The 19,958-nt window shown below is 43.0% G+C and overlaps 1 long non-coding RNA gene across 1 annotated transcript; it reads left to right on the top strand.

Annotated features, from left to right (window-relative positions):
* Positions 1-1,775: 1,775 nt before the first annotated feature.
* On the top strand, positions 1,776-5,750 carry LOC142665723 (uncharacterized). The gene is made up of 2 exons (XR_012851552.1): positions 1,776-2,142; positions 4,896-5,750. It is a non-coding gene; the product is annotated as an uncharacterized LOC142665723 (long non-coding RNA).
* Positions 5,751-19,958: the final 14,208 nt, after the last annotated feature.

Genomic DNA, 19,958 nt, shown 5'->3' with positions numbered 1-19,958 from the left:
TATAACAGGTGTTTAAAGAAGCGAATGGGTATATAAGTTATACACCTGATGGTCCATGGTAACTATGGTGGCTTGTTTTACTGTTTCTGGTGGTTAAGGCTTGTATATCCCTTGTGGTCTAAGGCAATTTAGTGGTTAATATATAATCTGGGGTGAGCTAGGGTAGTTTGGGGATTAATATTAGTCGTTTTACGGTGGATAAAGGGTATATAAATAATATATCTAGTGACATATTATAGTTCAGGTGGTAGTTTTAATATTACTGGTGTTTTGTGGTGGTTTGGGTTTTATATGAATACTTCTGGTGGAGTTTGGCTTAATTTTAATATCCATGATGGTTTAGGGGTTATTAGTATCACTGAGGTAATTCAGGGGTTTATATGAATTCTCCTTCTGGTTTACAATGCTTTACACTTCAGCTGTACAAGAATCAGCGGCAGCCTAGAAGTGATCAGTGTTTCCAGAATGGCATTGAATCGCAGGTACGTCAAACTTTGGGATATGTAATTTATTTGCTTTCAGCGTTTGTCCAGACTTCGCTTTGGCTATCTGTCAGCCTCATAGAAAGTGAATGGAGTGGTGGTTGAGCATGGGCAGGACCACACCGTTCACATAGGAGCGCTGGGGGACCCCTGTAATTCTGTGAATAGGTGACAAATGACTGAGAAAAAACCCCTTTGAGCAAGTCACAAAATAAAGTCTTTAACGTTCTAGTCTACAGTTTTTGAACTTGGTTAACCTCATCCTAGATCGGTTTTGTTGCTTGGTAAAACTGTGTGAACTGGAGTGTTACCATCGCTTTTACCATTTCTCTTCCCCTGTCTGGCTGTATTTTAACCCTTTTTCTGCTGTGGATATCAGTCTTGTCCGGTAGGAGACGACTCTCACGTCCTGGTTAGAAAAGCCCCTAAAAAGCTAATATTCTTTTCTAACCCATTATTTTGTGTGTTTCCGACAGCCCCATTCATCTCTATAGCGCGTGCTCGTCCTGCCGACAGTGGTGATTTGGTACCCCTTGATCTCCGCAATGGTGGAGATCCCAGAGGACAAACCCCCACCTAACTTACTTTTCTAACCGGTCTTGACTGGTCATAAAAGCTTAAAAGGAATTGTTGTGGATCCACCCCTTTTAAGGGTATATTCACACGGCTTATTTTCGGCAGAACGACTATCTGCCCATTGATTTCAATGGGAAAAACGGCGTTCTGTTCCGACGGTTTTTTTTTTTTTACACAGCCGTTTGAAAAAGGCCATGTAAAATAACGCCTGCGAAAAAGAAGTGCAGGTCACTTCTTGATCTGTTTTTGGAGCCATTTTTCATTGACTCTATAGAAAAACAGCCGTGAAAAACGCCAGTTGCTAAAACAAAGGCTGCTTACAGTTTTGAAATGTAACATGTGTGGGTTTTTTTATTTTTATGTGGTCATTTTGTTCATCCGTTTCTTATCTGGCATTTTTGAGGTCCTATAGAGAAGCCTAGGGGAAAAACGCCAGAGAAAAAACCCTGCCATAACCAGAGCATCCTGCGTCTGGGAAAAAAAATGCCACGGACCACAAAATTGCCTCAAAAACCCCACAAACCAAAACCCACTTTATTATAACATTTGGCTGCACTTAAAACTGCATGAAAAAACACCAGGAAAAAAAACAAAACACAAAAAACGCAGCAAAACATTGTGTGTGAATCCAGCTAAAGCCCCTGAAACACGACACTCAATTGGCCATTGTTTGTTTTTCATGGGTCCCTGCCCCTGGAAGTTGCGTTAAAAATGTGACTTCACGGTTCAGTGGCGCTCAAAGAGGGCCCCAACAGTCCAGTATGTGTGTTTTGCTGAACGGTGACCCTTTGACCACTAGAGGGCAGCAGCGTTTTTGAAGTCCGCATCGCGCGCCGTTTGTACTGAATGGAACAATAATCGGAAGTAACGTTAGAAGAGGCGGCGTTCGCTGATTGGCCGCTCTACATCATTAATCTTTCCTTCATTTCCTCAGACGTCTGGTAGTTGTAGTTCTGTCCCCTGGTATTCGGGAACGAAAAGACTGCGCGTCCCAGAATGCCTTGCGCGGCCAGCCTTCTAATTGGCAGTTTCAGTCCTTCTGCTATGTAGACGCATACACAAAAGGCTGGTTCCTGAGCTGCAGGTAGGATGGTCATCCTGGAGGTGGACATTGGGGGCAGGGGGATGGCAGTATGTGTGGACTACTCTGCTGTTTATAACCATTGTAGTCTCTATCTCCTCCATCTTATGTCTGTCATTAGCTGCTGTTTGTGTCGCTGCATTGGGAGTAGTGGACGGGTAGTGCACTCTGTAGTCTCAGTACCATGAGACTAATGTTCATTGTGGGGCGGCTGTGTGTAGTAATTATGTGGGGGATGGGTACAATCTGGAGTGAAGCTTTTATAAATGTACTAAAGGGGCTCTGAGACTAAATAGAAATGTTTAACCCTTTATAAAAACCGATAAAAAATAAAATCTAGACTGTAATATACTGCTCTTTAGGATTTCGATTGAGTTTTTCGCCGTCAGGCTTACTGCTTGTTCCATGTTGACGTGTGTCATCCATAATGGTGATTGTCTTTGTGATGTGACATCATTATGGAGAAGTCACCAGAGGCGGCGTGAACGGAGGGAATCGTAAACCTCTGTATATTACAAAGTTCATTATTTTGCGGGCTTCTCCGGGCTGGGATCACACGCGTGGTTTTTGGCTTTGTTTTTTTAGACCAAAGTGGACACTAAAAAAAAAAAATGCATCCCTCTTTTTTCTTTTATACGTTTCCTTCCTTTTGGATCCACTTCTGGATTTGGATCAAATAAAAAACTGTATCACAAACTGCACGTGTGCTCCTGGCCTTATGGAAGTTTAATAACCGTCGCCATTGACCTCTTTAAAAGGGTTTCCTGATCTGCTAGTAAATGTCGTATGTCCCAGTGATGGGGTCTGGCAGCCGGGTACCTGATGTGAACAAAGGTCATTGCTCTGGTTGATCTAGAACGCCCATTGAAACCTCTCGCTTCTCTGGTTAACCGTTTTTATTCAGACTTCTGGGAAAGTTGTGTGCAAACCCTCATGGCCACCATTAGGGGGCAGTCACACTTGGCGTATTTGCCTCGTATTTCTGCAGCGTATCAAAACTTTACAATCGAAACCAATGGGAAAAATATTTGGCAACGCAATGGCTTGTGATGCAGAATGTTTTCCCCATAGGTTTACGGTGCAAAGTTTTCCGCACTGTATTTTTACACTTTGGAAATATAAGGCAAATATCCCATGTGTGAGCGCACCCTCACAGGACCCACGGGGGTTGTTACGCCACTCCTGAATAGCAAATCTGCTTAGTTTATACATGAAGACCTCTCCAGAATTGCTGTATGACTAGTGGCCCAATCCATCCACTATTGTCAATGCAGCAACACACAAGCTTTACCATTCTGGACTCTGGAAAAGCTGGGTGACCATCTGTGAGAAAATATGGCCTTGTGAACTTCTCCATTTTTGGTGGAATTTTTTAAATGGTGGAAACACCAATGTACGATGAGGTTACAGCGACACTCGGAGATAAACAGATCGTTCTGCCTTTTTTGCACATTCACCGGTCCATAGATTACAATGAACGAATCTTGCCATGTATGTGGAGCCCATATGGCGGAAAACAGAGTCCCTAAGGTTCAATATCATGGACCCACTGGGCACTCCATGTTTCCAGCCAAGAATATCTCTGTGATACAGCGTGTGTGCCTCTGACGTTTTAGACACTCGGCGCTACAGTATAGGCCAATAGATTTCTAGAAGAATAATGTGTACACGAGCCCCAATTACCATAAATGACTCAGTGGGCAAACTTTAGGAATACATATTCTGGCCACAAGACCCGTACACTGCGATTCAAGTGAACTGAACTTGGATTACCGTAGAACCCAATGGTGATCTAAGTTCATCTCACTTGAACCATGCGGAGTCCGGGTCTTGCGGCCATTATACGGATCCTAAGATGCACCTGCATTAAAGATGTCTTAATTCGGCCTAAGGTCATCAATCTCTATTTGATAGGTATTCATGTTTAGATAAACTGTCCGATTCGCACAGTAGCTGACTGGCGGATTTGGCTTTCAGCGACTATATGCAGCTTCTATGTAAAGTGCATACATAGAAGCTGCATCTCTAAGGCTATGTTTACACGGCAAATCAAAAACGGACGTAAAATACGGAGCTGTTTTCAAGCGAAAACAGCCCCTCATTTTCATCCGCTTTTTAAGCATTTTGCGTTTTTTGCTGCATTTTTTATTTTTACGGAAGTTTTTGGAGCGGTTTTTGTTTGAGACCATGTAAAACAGCTCCAAAAACACCAGAAGTGACATGCGCTTCTTTTTACAAGGCGTTTTATTACGCGGCTGTTTTTAAAAACGGCAGCGTAAAAAACGCCCCTTGGGAACGGAACGCTGGTTTTGACTTATTTTAGCTTTATGCCAATGACTTTCTTGGCGTGTTTTTACTTTTTGACAAAGTGGGCGTTGTGGAGAGAAGTGTATGATGCTGACCAATCAGTAAATCACGATGTGCAGCCACATACACACCCCTTCACGTTACTGAAGTGTCTTGACAGTAAATAAACATTGCGTCCAGCCAGGACGCGATGTCTATTCACAATCCTGACACTTCGGTAACGTTTGTGCGTGATTTACTCACACAGCGCATCGACATCACGCTGGGCTGTCATTTACAGCGAGATTACGCTTGCTGCGTGAGCCCAGTCTTGGAATAGGTGTTAAATATAGATTATGAGAAAACCCTTTTAATGAAATTCAAGAAAATTAAATTGTGGACACATCTGTACATATAATAAACTTCTTATAACTGTGGGTTGCTGCTTATCTTGTACCTCTTATTTTTAGCAGAAGGGACGATTTGCTGGATGACCTTAGATCTTTCATTCTCACTGGTCATAAAAATGGAAACCTCCGATTATGGGACCAAAAAGGATTGGGGCAAGTCTAAATCAAAGAAAATGAGAAGTTCATCCAAACTGACCAAATCCAATAGTACTGCCAATCATCCGTCTGACAATAAAAAGACCAAGGATCAGAAGGCAACACACAACTTTTTGTGCAAAACAAAGGAAGCACAAGGTCGTCCGTCATTAAGAAGTCAACAAAATGGTCAAACAAAGCATTCATCGGTCAAGGTCAAAGAGGAAGAGGATAGCTCTGATAGCGACCTTCAAGACCAAGCCGTTGAAAAAAACAAACCTTTTGCATGTGCTATATGTCAGAAGAGTTTTGCCCAAAAGTCCAACCTTGTAACCCACTTTAGGGTCCATACTGGGTCCAGACCTTATATGTGTATGGAATGTGGGAAGAGCTTCAGTACTAGCTCAAATGCTGTAACCCATCAGAGAGTGCACACAGGAGAACGACCGTATAGCTGTGGAGAGTGTGGGAAAAAGTTCAGCATCAGCTCTAACTTGGTGACCCACCAGAGGGTTCATACTGGAGAAAGACCCTATGTCTGCACTGACTGTGGAAAAAGCTTCACCCACCGCTCAAATCTGGTCATTCATCAGAGGGCACATTCAGGAGAGAAGCCTTATGCTTGCATTACATGTGGAAAAACATTTACTCACAGCTCCCACCTTGTTGCCCATCAGAGAGTCCACATTTAGAAAAAAGTATTGACTCCAGCCCGCGATCTTCTACTTGGTGGCCAAACTTCGTATGATGGTCTCTATATTAAACGGGGCTGAAAAACGATGTATATTTCCTCTTTATTATAAACACTATGAATAATGTGCCATGTAGCGCCACTACTTTATTTTTTAATCCAATACAGGTGGACTATAAATCCTGTATGTGGTTTCTGTGATATTGATGGTCATGCTGTAGGTTCCACTACGTTTTCGAATGAAGGCAATAGGAACTTTCTAAATATACTCGATTTGACTCTTTTATGATCTGTATGATTGATGTACTTTTCGTCCATTTATAATAGCAGCCACTTGATTTCCACACTTTCTAGCCATTCAACAGAGGTCGTAAGCCTATTACGTTGTGGAGGAAACCGAGAATAGAGCGATAGTTTAAAATGAGTAAGGAAAATGTAGAATTTTTGTACAATATAGACAAAAGATAGTGATGCAATGCCGGCTTCAGAGAATATCCTAGAGCATTGTACATTGGATATGTACCCCCACACATCAGGAGGTTAAAGGGAACTGGTCATGTTGAAAATGCAGTCTGATCTGCAGGCAGCGTGTTAGATCAGGATGAGCTGAACGTATTGATATATAGATCTGTGTAAAAATATTCAGTAGAACTTGTAATTTATTGACCTAAACCTCTGCTTAGTCGGGGCTTAGGAGTCCAGTGGGCGGACTGAATGATTAATAGCTAGCTATGTATACACACCCTTTTATACAGGGAAGACTGTCAATCACTGAGTAGGACTGCCCACTGGACTCACAAGCCCCGACTAAGCAGAGGTTTAGGTCAATAAATTACAAGGTCTACTGAATATTTATACACAAAACTATATTAATCTGGTTAGCTGCTCCTGCTTTTATAACACCATTCCCACAGATAGACTTTTTTTTTCCGGTGTGATTGTTGTCCGTTCCGGGAATACCCATCACCTATCCACAGGCTAGGTGACAACTGTATGATCGCTGGGACCCCCACCGATCATGAGGACGGGGGTGCTGAACTACCTGATCCTCCTTCCAGTTCTACTACAATGAGAAGGACGTTGATTGGAGTTGTGGTCGAGCATGCGATTGGTGGGGCCGCCAGCAATAAGGCAATTATCATCTATGCTGTGGATAGATAATTGTCAATTTTGGGACAACCTTTTTAACAAAGTATTAACCTCGCACGTCGTAATGATCCTATCAATGATGATGGGTTGAAAAGAAAACTTTTCTTCTATACCGTGTTCCAAATTATTATGCACATTGGATTTAAGTGTCATAAACATTTAATTATTCGTTTTTCAATAAAACTTATGGATGGTATTGTGTCTTAGGGCTCTTTGGATCATTGTAATCAATCTCCGACACCTGTGATAATTAGTTTCCCAGGTGTGCCCAAACAAAGGAAAACGACTTAAAGAGGCTCTGTCACCAGATTATCAAATCCCTATCTCCTATTGCATGTGATCGGCGCTGCAATGTAGAAAACAGTAAAGTTTTTTTGTTTTTTTTTAAAAACGATAATTTTTGCCTAAGTTATGAGCAATTTTATATTTATGCAAATGAGCCTTTCTAATGGACAACTGGGAGTGTTTTCTCTTATTTCCAACTGGGGGTGTATTGTGTTTTTAGCAACTGGGCGTGTTTACTTGTTTTACTAGCTGGGCGTGTTTACTTCTTTCACTGCACAATCACACTGGTCTGCGGATCATTCTGGGCTGGAACAATGAGAAGTGTAGGACACTGATTGGTCAGCGTCATTACACTCCTCTGTACAACACCCAGTTGGTAAAAAGTAAAAACACGCCCAGTTGTCCATTGAGAAACTCATTAGCATAAATCTAAACTAGCTCATAACTTGCTCAAAAATCATTTTTCAAAATAAAAACCCCTGCTGTTATCTACATTACAGCGCGGGTCAGATTATGTAGGAGATAGGGCATTTATAATCTGGTGACAGAGCCTCTTTAAGAAGGACGTTCCACAATATTAAGCAGGCCACAGGTTTCAAGCAATATGTGAAAGAAAAAGGATCTCTGCTGTCGAAAAGCGTGAAATAGTGCGATACCTTGGACAAGGTATGAAAACATTGGATATTTTAAGAAAACTTAAGCGTGATCATCGTACTGTGAAAGGATTTGTGGCTGATTCAGAGCACAGACGGGTTCGTTCAGATAAAGGCATAATGAGGAAGGTTTCTGCCAGACAAATGAATAGGATTAGGAGAGCAGCTGCTAAAATGCCATTGCAAAGCAGCAAACAGGTATTTGAAGTCGCTGGTGCCTCTGGAGTCCCGCGAACCTCAAGGTGTAGGATCCCTCAGAGGTTTGCAAGTGTGCATAAAGCTGTTATTCGGCCACCTCTAAACAATGCTCACAAGCAGAAACTGTTGCAGTGGGCTCAGAAATACATGAAGACTAATTTTCAAACCGTGTTGTTTACTGATGAGTGGCTTGCAACCCTGGATGGTCCAGATGGATGGAGTAGTGGATGGTTGATGAATGGCCACCATGTCCCAACAAGGCTGCGACGTCAGCAAGGAGGTGGCGGAGTCATGTTTTGGGCTGGAATCATGGAGAGCGAGCTGGTAGGCCGCTTTAGGGTCCCTGACGGTGTGAAAATGACCTGCAAAGTACGTTGAGTTTGACTGACCGCTTTCTTCTGTGGTACAAAAAGAAGAACCGTGCCTTCCGTAGCAAAATGATCTTCATGCATGACAATGCACCATCTCATGCTGCAAAGAATACGTCTGTGTCATTGGCTGCTATGGGCATAAAAGGAGAGAAACTCCTGGTGTGGCCCCATGTTCCCCTGACCTCAACCCTATTGAGAACATTTGGAGCATCCTCAAGCAAAATATCTATGAGGGTGGGAGGCAGTTCACATTAAAACAGAAGCTCTGGCAGGCTATTCTGACATCCTGCAAAGATATTCAAGCAGAAACTGTCCAAATACTCACAAATTCAATAGATGCAAGAATTGTGAAGGTGATATCAAAGAAGGGGTCCTATGTTAACATGTAACTTGTCCTGCTAAGTTTTGTTTTTTTTATTGAAAGAGCTTTTGATTTCTGTAAATATGACCTCCTGATGCTGCAAATTCAACAAGTTACCATTTTAGTTCTCTTTACAACCTTTAAAATGTTTTGATCTCTGTTGTGCATAATAATGTGAAACAGTGCATTTTGAGTTTTTTACTTCTAAAAAAAAAATCTTATCATTAGGAGATTTGTTCAATAAAATTTGCATTATACTCCAATGGTTGATGGCTTGAAGATTATACTGACTGTCATTTGCATCGACTATTTAGGAAAATCAGCGAAAAATACCATTTGCATAATAAATTGGAATGCACTGTATATCACTTTTGATGTAATTTGGCACTGCAACACGGTTATTATATATACATGTAAGAAGGTCAACCTTTTTTTCAGGAGACTGCAAACATTGTCCCAACAACCATGGCTATAGTGACTGTTTAGATGGAAGACTTTGTAGGTTTCGTGAAGTTGGTTTGTATAGTTGAAAGCCTTAATTTGTAATCTGCATCATTTTATTCCCAAGAAATGTGACGGCCACAACTTTTTAAATCAACAAGTACAATAAAATCAACTGGTATTCCAACTGATGAATGACCATAATAATATATAGTTATTGGTAAATACCGAAGACCTAATGCATATGGGTGTAATACTTTCTCCGTTCCTCAGACATTCGGAAGATTGATGAAGAAAGACTCTCGCACGAATATCATTGATCTCCATAATGAAATGGGCCCTTCAAAAGTTAGTCTTGAATCAGTGAGTAGTAGTGTCCTACTTCACGACATTGTAGTCATGGAAAGGCAGGGAGAGTAACTGCATCACGCATTAAAATTTATGGGAGCAAGAGGGATCTGCCACGGATGTGTATTCTAAGTACTATAGGTGTTCCATTTAGGGATGCACGATGCATCGAAACTTCGATACTGTGCATCCCCAAACGGTTCGATACCGTTATTTCATGTATTTCGATACTTAGCTGTGCGTCCGCACAGCTCAGTATAGTAACACATGAATGTATGAGAGCGGGGCTGCGGCTGTGTAATACAGTCATTGCCCCGCTCCTGAGTCCTGACAAGTGCGCGTGGTCAGCATGAGGTGATGCGGCCGGCGCTGCACTATTGAGCGGCGGCACTGAAGACAGAACATGGTGGGCGCACTGCAAAACACCCCCATGTTCTGTCCACCGTGCCTGAACCGCCGCTCATTAGTTCAGCGCCGGCCGCATCACCTCAGGCTGACCGCACACGCATTTCCTGTCAGGAGCGGGGCAATGTCTGTATTATACAGCCGCAGCCCCGCTCTATAACGGCGGAGATCAGAGAAACCTCTCATCTCCGCCGCTATTCCCCTGAATGCTGCGATCAAACTGCAGCATTCAAGAGGAAATGAGAAGGGGGGATGCCCCTTGGATCGCCTCACAGAAATTCCCTGTGACGCGATTTGAGGGACATACCATATATGGTCAGACAGCCCAGGGTCCATTGAAGGACCCCAGGGCTGTCCCACCATATTTCCTGTTAGTACACAGGCAGTTGTTAGGACATACCCAAGTGTGCCCTATCTGTACACAGGCTAATGTACTGGCATATAGATCTATGCCAGTACATTAAAGTGTAAAAACAAAGTACACATACACCTTTTTTACAATAAACATTAAAATAAGTCTCAATACATAAAATATTCATATATTGGCGCAATTGTAATAACCATCACAGCTATTTTTTTTGCATCATTTATGATGTGTACGCTGTAAAAAACTAACCTGCTTTCTTTCCCTTATTGTGGGGCGCGAGGTGCGATGAATTTAACCTCCATGTGCCTCACATTAATAGTAATTAACCCCATCATGTACCGTACACATTAACCCATTATGACTGAGAAACATGATGGGATTAATTACTATTAATGTGAGGCACATTCAAAATTCATCACATCTCGCGCCTCACATCAGAAAACGGAAGAACTTTTTTTTATTATTACTGTTGGCAAAGTATCGAATTGGTATCGAAATCGCAATACTAAACAAAGTATCGGTATCGAAGTCCAATTTCTGGTATCGTGACATCCCTAGTTCCATTCACATGAACGTGCTTTTCCGGCCGCAATTCCCCCGAAATTCCACGGGTGAATTGAAGTCCCATTCATTTCTATGGGCCCATGCACACAACCATGGTTTCCACGGTTCGTGCTTTGCCGCAGAGCCTGGACTGTTAAAAGATAGGACATGTCTTATAATGTTCGTATCTTGCGGTCCAGGCTCATTGGAATGGATGCATGTGGCCGTGGCCATGTGCACTGCCTGTGATTTGCTGGCGGCACTCGGTGGTCGTCCGACCCGAAAATCACGTCCGTGCACATGGCTATGGTCGTGTGCATGAGGCCTTAAAGAGTAACTGGTTTTTCAGCAAACTTTTGAATCGATGGGGTCCGGTTGCTGAGACCCCCACCGTCGCTGAAACTAATTTGCAGAAGTGGTCAGCTGAGCGCTATATGCACCTTCGGCTGTAATTGGCACACATTAGGTAGGTTGAAGGCGGCTCGCATAAAACATCTGTTACGGCAGAAGTTTTATATAGCGCTCAGCTGAATGCTTCTGTACCTTTTCTTTCAGAGACGGTGGGGGTCTCAGCAGTCCCAGCTCTGACATATCAAAAGATTTCTGAAAGTGCAGTAGCTCTTTAAATAGATGTAAATGCTTGCTGTTGGCAATAACAGGGATTTTCCCATCTTGAACATTTATGGCATATCCCAAAAATTCATATGGAAAATCCGCAACATTTGTCTTTTGTGCAGTAGGCTTGTCACGATAGCATAATTTGGACTTTGATACCGATACTTCATGTAGTATTGTGATACTCGATACCAAAATAACTGAGAACAAAAAAAAAAAAACGTTTTCCCATTTTCTGATGTGAGTCTCGTGGTGTGATGAATTTACCGAATGTGTATGTTTTATGTATTGAGATTTCTTTTAATGTTTGTTGTAAAAAAAAAATATTTTTTTCAATTTAACATTGGGTTTTTTTTTGTTTTGTTTTTTACTTTTTCAGGAGGCAATGGCTGTATTACACAACCGCAGCCCCGTTCTAACTACATTCATGTGTTACTATACTTAGCTGTGCTGCCGCACAGCTTCGTATCAAAATACATGAATTAACGGTATTGAACCTTTTGAGGGTGCACGGTATCGGAATTTCAATGCATCGTGCAACCCTAGTGTACAGCGGGTCCAATTCTGATGTAAGGCTCATCCTTCTGTGTAAATAATATTGATTTGAGTAATATAAATGGACAAAAACTAGTTTTAAGTTGTATACAAGCAATAAATGAGGAAGATATACTACTCTGCCTATCAAAGCAGTGGTTTCTGAGGGAATTCGAGCTAGAGCGACCAATGGAATGTAATAAACCTAAAGCACAAGTTGGGGCCAAAAGGTATAAAATATAAATATATACCGCTTTGTAGTATATCTTAGTTGCCCATTTTGCCTTCTAAGTCCTGTGTCACTTCTAGGTGTATTTGCTACTGGTGCCCTGTGGTTAACTAGTAGATTCTGACTACAGACCGTCTGCTCTGTAGTCCGGTTCTAGCAGAAGCTCCTCTTTCTAATGATTGATCCTGCAGCTGCATTCTCTTTCGGATGTCACACAGCGTGCTGCAGTGACTGAGAAGAATCCGCTCAAAAGCGGTATGGAGAAAGGGAGAACAGAAGAGATATTACAGCCTAGAGTGGTGAGAGGAGATGGAAAAAAGCATCTACCTCAGTGCACTCTCCATTTCCTCCTGTGTTAGGGTATGTTCACACGAGTGCGTCCGTTACGGCTGAAATTACGGGGATGTTTCAGCCTGAAAACATCCCCGTAATTTCAGCCGTACCGGCATGTGCAGGCGCTTGAACGCCGCGTCAATTACGGCCGTAATTGGCGCTGCTATTCATTGGAGTGAATGAAGAACGGCTCCAATTACGGCCAAAGAAGTGACAGGTCACTTCTTTGACGCGGGCGTCTATTTACGCGCCGTCATTTGACAGCGGCGCGTAAATATACGCCTCGTGTGAACAGACAAACGTCTGCCCATTGCTTTCAATGGGCAGATGTTTGTCAGCGCTATTGAGGCGCTATTTTCGGGCGTAATTCGGGGCAAAAACGCCCGATTTACGTCCGTAAATAGGCCGTGTGAACATACCCTTACAGTGCAGTTTACTGTGATGAGACAGTGACCACATCAGGGGTGTTTGCGGCACATAGCCCTGTAAGGGTATGTGCACACGATAGCTGCCTTTTACGTCTGAAATTACAGACTGTTTTCAGGAGAAAACAGCTCCGTCATTTCAGACATAATTGCTCCTCGCATTATGCGAGGCGTCTTTGACGGCCGTAAATTTGAGCTGTTCTTCATTGAATTCAATGAAAACCGGCTCAAATTACATCCAAAGAAGTGTCCTGCACTTCGTTGACGAGGCAGGCATTTTACGCGTCGTCGTTTGACAGCTGTCAAACGACGACGCGTAAATTACAGGTGGTCGGCACAGTACGTCGGCAAACCCATTCAAATGAATGGGCAGATGTTTGCCGACGTATTGTAGCCCTATTTTCAGGCGTAAATCGAGGCATAATACGACTCGTTTACGCCTGAAAATAGGTTGTGTGAACCCAGCCTAAGGACACGACCACTGGGCTCTCATTCAGAATTTTTCTGAGAACCCAATACTGAAAAAGCCACACTAAAATAAATTCAAGATGGTAAAGAGAAAACTATACATCATTTAATGGTCCAGTTACAGATATAACCCATCCAAAAAATGTTTGAGTGTATAAGAAAACGGATTGGTACGGACTCCGTACAGTTTAACACATATGAAGGTTCACGGCCTGTAGTAGTAGTAATAGACCGTACTAATCGACAAAGTTAAATTCTGAAGACTTCAAATCTATTATTGTTGACACAGGATCTCAAGCAAGTGATAAAACGAATTGAAGCTGTTTCCGTATGTCGGGTAAGTGTATAGGTGAGTATTAGGGTATGTTCACACGCAGTATTTTCAAGCGTATCTCGTGGCGTTTACGCCTCGAAAAAGGCAAGAAAACAACGGAAGCTGAACGCCTACAAACATCTGCCCATTGAAATCAATGGGAAAAACAGCATTTAGTTCATACGGGGTGTCCTTTTATGCCGCTGTTTTAAAAAACGGAGCGTAACAAGACGCTTCGTAAAAAGAAGTGCATGTCACTTCTTAAGGCGGTTTTTTGGAGCCGATTTTCCATTGAGCACTATGAAAAACGCCTCAAAAAACGGCTGAAAAGAAGCTCCAAATTAAAAGAAGCTTCATTTTCAGCTTCAAAAACGCCTGAAAATCAGAGGCTGTGTTCTCTGAAAACAGCTCCGTATTTTCAGACGTTTTTAGTTAAGCGTGTGAACATACCCTTAAACTGATTATTGAAGTATGTTATGGTCAACTTTATAGAGGGAAATTAGTGCCATTGGAGCCAAAATGTTGAGTTGTTCTTCACAAAAATGTTGCTGCAAATTTGTGTAGAGGATATAATTCTCCAGATTCCCATTTAAACATTTAAGTGCCTCTATATCAAATCAAAAGCATATAGAAGTACACTAAAGACCCCGTGCACTAAAGGTCCGCTATTATCTACCCAGAATCCGCAGGGAATTTTGGCTGAAAGTTTGCACCAAATTTAGTGCAGGTTTTGGGCTGGAATGGCCCCTGCGGAAAGCAGTCCATCCTCCCCTCCAGTGGAATTTCCATAGCAACACGTCCCTACTAGTCACAGCTGGTCTCCCTGTAGCTGGCTTCCTGTGATGACGCTGTGTCCCATGTGACCACCTCAGCTTGTAATTGCCTGCAGCCAGTGGCGTAACTACCGCGGTAGCAGCAGTAGCGGCTGCTACGGGGCCCGGAGCTTGAGGGGGCCCGTGCCGCCAGCCGACACGCCCTCCCAAATGCCTGGTGGCGCCGCTAGCAGCCGTTATGGCTGCTACAGGGGTAGCACCGCTACTGTGGGGCCCGCGCCACCGAGCCTTACACAGGCACTCTCATGCCTGTAGGTGTCGCTAGCACCGGAGGGGGCCCCGGTGCTAGCGGCAGCCAAATACATGTATTAGCACTGAATGGCCGGGCATGTTCCGTGCCTGACCATCCAGTGCCTTACAATGACACTGATTGGTTAGCGGCGCGATGACATCATCGCGCCGCTTCCATGCTTGGAAGGTGCTGATTGGCGGGGCAAGTCATTCTGCCCCGCCAATCAGCGTCATTGAAGGACGCTCATTCAGCTCCTGCAGACATGCTCAGAAGAGAGCATGTCTGCATCGCCAGTGAACAGCGTGGGAACCGGAGAATGTGAGTATGTCAACTTTATATATTTTTTTCCTCATAAAAATGTGAATGGCATTATCTATAGTGGGGGGGGGGTCTATCTACAGGGGGGGGGTCGTCTTTATGTGGGCTATTATATATAGGGGGGTCTATATGTGGGGCAGTAGCTACAGGGGGGTCTATATGTGGGGCAGTAGCTACAGGGGGGTCTATATGTGGGGGTGTGGGCCACTATATACAGGGGGGTCTATATGTGGGCCACTATATACAGGGGGGGGTCTATATGTGGGGCACTAGCTACAGGGGAGGTCTGTATGTGGGGATGTGGGCCACTATCTACAGGGGGGTCTATATGTGGGGCAGTATATGTGAGACACTATACAGGGGTGGGCTATATGTAGAGCACTATCTATAGGGGAGCTATTTTTTAGGGTACTTTCTATAGGGGTGGGCTATGTGTGGGACACTATATACAGGGGTGGGTTACCTGTGGGGCACTAGCAACAGGGTGGCTATATGTAGTGCACAGTCTACAGGGGTGGGCTATATGTGGGACAATATCTACAGAGGTGGGCTATACGTGGAGCACTAACTATAGGGGAAGCTATATGTAGGGCAGCACGGTGGCTCAGTGGTTAGCACTATTGCCTTGCAGCTCTGGAGTCCATATGTGGGCACTATCTACAGGGGTTTCTATGTAGGTCACTATCTACAGGGGGCACTATCTACAGGGGGCACGGTGTGTGTGTGTGTGTGTGTGTGTGTGTGTGTGTGTGTGTGTGTGTGTGTGTGTGTGTGTGTGTGTGTGTGTGTGTGTGAGACAGTTATATTTAGATGTGTTGAGAATTTTAACTTTGTTTACAGGTGCAGAAATGTTTTAAAAGTGAGAAGCTGAAGACATCTAAACGGAAAACTGCAGAAATGGGTCATGGCCGGGAGAAATCCATCATAGATGTCTGAACCGGAGGGAGAAGAAAATAACTAGAATCTGAGACGTCACCGGTGAGTCACTTAATGTAAATGTTTATTCTGCCTCTAATCAGTATTGTAGTCACTGTATGATCTGCAGCGAGATGATGGTGGTATGATTTTATTTTGTGAAACCGCATCTCCCAGCATATCCTTGTCATTGTTTCGGCCATGCTGGGAGCTGTAGTTTTACGCCATACAAACCTATGCGCAGTGGCGTAACTACCGCTATAGCAGCCGTAGCGACTTCTACGGGGGCCTGCAGCATGAGGGCACGGCACGGCCCCTCCCATGATCGCAGGCTCCGCTAGCAGCCGCTATGGCTGCTACAGCGCGACGCCACTGAAGGGGTTGTTCCTACAAAAGACATGCATCCCCTAACCACAGGATAGGGGATACATGTGGGATCGCTGGGACTCCCAGCGATAAGTTCTCCATGACAAACCTCGGACTTCCGTAGTCTGTCTGCAGCTCCATGGAAATGACTTGCGCACCGGTCATGCTTGTGCGCATGCGTGACCAGCGCTCCTTTCATTTTTATTGAACTGCGCAGACGCCGGAAGTCCGAGGTTAGTCATGGAGAACTTCGGGGGACTTTCGGTCCCCCGTTCTCCTTATCGCTGCCAGCGATCACACATGTATCCCCTATCCTGTGGATAGGGGATGTGGATAGGGGATGCATGTCTTTTGTAGGACAAACTATAGGCCGTTTTTTTTTTTGGGGGGGGGTCTGTATGGCGTAATCTACAGAGGGGGCTATATGGCGTTATCTACAGAGGGGGCTGTATGGCGTTATCTACAGGGGGCTGTGTATGGTGCTATCTATAGGGGGGCGCTGTGTGGTGGAATCTATAGGGAGGCACTATCTACAAGGGGGGGGGGTTGTGTGATACCCAGCAGAGGGGGGGGCCCCAGTCAAAAGTTTGCTATGGGGCCCAGTCTTTCCTAGTTACGCCCCTGCCTGCAGCAGTCACATGGGACGCAGTGTCATCACAGGAAGCCAGCTACATGAAGGCCAGACGAGGAGACCAGGAGCCTCACTATAGAATTAAAACCTGATTCCCGTTTTTTTTTTTTTTTCCCTACTTGCGGTTTGAGCTGCAGATTCGCAGCTTTTCCGCAGCAAAAATCGCAATATTTGCAATTTTTTGAAGATTTTCACTTCCGCATTGAGCCCGATAGGGAAAACCTGAAACAAAAATGCAATGACTCCGCAGCATTAGATATCTGCACCTCAGGTCAGTTTATGAAAGTTTTCTCTGCAGCTTTTTTCTGCAATGTGTGATTTGAGATTTGTTAAAATCTCATCCACTTGGCTGCTACTAAATACTGATGAAAAATCTACAGCAAATCTGCTACGTCTGAACAAAGGCTAATAGTGCACATTGACAACCTAGTCTCACACCTTTTTATTTTAAATAGATATTTTGAAATATTCAAAATGTCCTAATAAGAAAAACATATATAATATAACATTGGTATTTTAAAGAAGGCCATCTAAAAGATGCCTGTAAAGGGTTAAAACAGTTGGTGCAGTCTCTGTACTTACGGCTTTGTGTGTGCAAGAGGCCTTAGGCCTTGTTCACACAGTGCAGATTTTGCCGACATTTTTTTTTTTTTTTAAACCAAAACCAGAATTATGTCCAGAAGAGTCTATAACACCTTCGTTTTTATATATTTCTTCTGTTTTAGGTTCTGTTCCTGGTTTTAGCTTAAAAAAATACATGTAAAATCTAAACTATATGAACAAGGTCTTAAAGTCCTTTACAAAGAAAATTGAAATAATTTCTCATTATTGTTACCATATAATTCATAGAGCATTTTGCTTCTTTCCATGTTATTTGATGGCCGTGTCTTAGGAACATTGTTGTCTAAACTTTTCTGTAGAAGTGCATTCATCGTAAGGCATTATACACACCAGTAAATTATATTAGTCAGTGTGCTGTCGTTATTTAAACGACAAAAGTTTATTGCCGTTATCCCCTCTCCTAAACTCCTTCGACCATAAATAACGGTCTGCAAACGTTTTGCGCCTTTTATGGTAATAATCCGTCAGTCTCGTTCGTTCGTTCGTTCGTTCGTTCGTTCGTTCGTTCGTTCCTCCTCTTCTATTCGCCCACCGTTGAAAAGTGGCCCGCCCTGAATGTTATCATTCAAGAGTATGCTGTCACTCAAAAGTAAGGAGGCGGGGTTAACTCTGAAAGGCTTGAGGAGTGAAGCTATGACTCTTTTCTGCTCATTAGCATACGGTGTGGGAACACTAAAAAACCGAATACTAAAGATACAGAGCCGACTAAGAAGATAATTATAGGTTACATAAAAATGATTTTCCACCCACTACCACCAGGTAATAGGTGAAATGCTGGTGACAGGTTCCCTTTAACCTCTTAACGCCGAAGGACGGCTATATCCGTCCTCTGCAGCTGCTAGTTCACGCAGGGGGACGGATATATCTGTCCTGTGATCGCGCGGGTACTGACAGTGTACACACGCGATCAGCGGCAGGAGAACAGCTTTTATACACAGCCTGACAATAGCGACAGCGACATCTAATGTGTTTGACAGAGGGAGGGAGCTCCCAAAGAAATCGCGGGTCGCCGTCGGTTTTCCATGGCAGCCGGGCGCCTAACAAAGACCCCCAGGTATGTCTTCAGCAAATGCCTGTTTTACACTGACAAGCAATAATGCTTTAATATACTAAGTATACCAAAGCATTATATATGTGATCAGCAGATCGCATAGTGAAGTCACCTGGTGGGACTAAAAAAAAAATGTAAAGCAGTTAAATAAAGTTTGTGAAAAAAATAAATAAAAAAAATTTACAGTCAAAATAAAATAAAACTACTTTTTTGCCCAAAAAGTGGTTTTATTTAGTAAAAGTGTTATAACAAATAACACCTACACATATATGGTATCCCCGCGATCGTAACGACTGTAACAATAAAATGAACACATTAATTAAACTGCTGGATGAACGGCGTAAAAAAAAAACGCAAAAAACAACGGCAAAATTCTCTCTTTTCTCTCATTCCCCCCATAAAAAATATAGATTAACTTTTATTTAAAGTCCTATGTACCCCAAAATAGTACTAATGAAAACTACACCTTGGCCCGCAAAAATCAAGCCCACATACGGCCACATTGAGGGAAAAATAAAAAAGTTACGTCTCTTGGAATGCGGCGATGCAAAAACAAGTAATTTTTTTCTAAAAGGGTTTTTATTGTGCAAACGTAGGAAAACATATAAAACCTTTACATATTTGGTATCCCCGTAATCGTACCGACCCATAGAATAAAGTTAACCTGTTATTTACGCTGCATAGTAAACGGCGTAAATTTATAACATGAAAATCAATGCTGGAATAGCTGCTTATTTTCAATTCTCTCCTAAAATCAAGTTAATAAAAGTTAATCGATGTATTATAAGCATCTAAAAATTGTGCAAATACAAAATACAACTCGTCCCGCAAAAAATAAGAAGCCCTTATACGGCTATGTCGACGGAATAAAAAAAAAGTTACGACTCATGGAATGCGACCGTGAAAAAACAAAAAATTATCCTTTGTCATTAATGTACAAAATGACCTGGTCATTAAGGGGTTAAATAAACTCATACATTGATCGAAAGCCTGTGATATTGCACCAATAAATTCAGATGATCAGTGACCGAAATCGTCCACAAGGTGTAAGTGCCCTTTACAGAGTATTGTGGTGTGTCCAATGTGATTATTTGTGGTGGCGGTTTCTGATTATACTATAAAGCCGTTAATCCATATTGCTACAGACCGCATGCTTTCTGTAATGACTTTTACAACACAATGCAAATAGATCTCCTATACAGGTAAGATAAAGCCGGTATCTATGGAGAACTGTCCCGCTCTGCAGATTTCTCCTCCGTTTATTGTAACGAACACTACAGTTTATCTCTATG

Source organism: Rhinoderma darwinii, chromosome 13 (assembly GCF_050947455.1).
Source record: "Rhinoderma darwinii isolate aRhiDar2 chromosome 13, aRhiDar2.hap1, whole genome shotgun sequence".
Classification (NCBI taxonomy): domain Eukaryota; kingdom Metazoa; phylum Chordata; class Amphibia; order Anura; family Rhinodermatidae; genus Rhinoderma; species Rhinoderma darwinii.
Note: the sequence above shows the minus strand (reverse complement) of the source record. Positions and strands in the feature narration are given on the sequence as shown.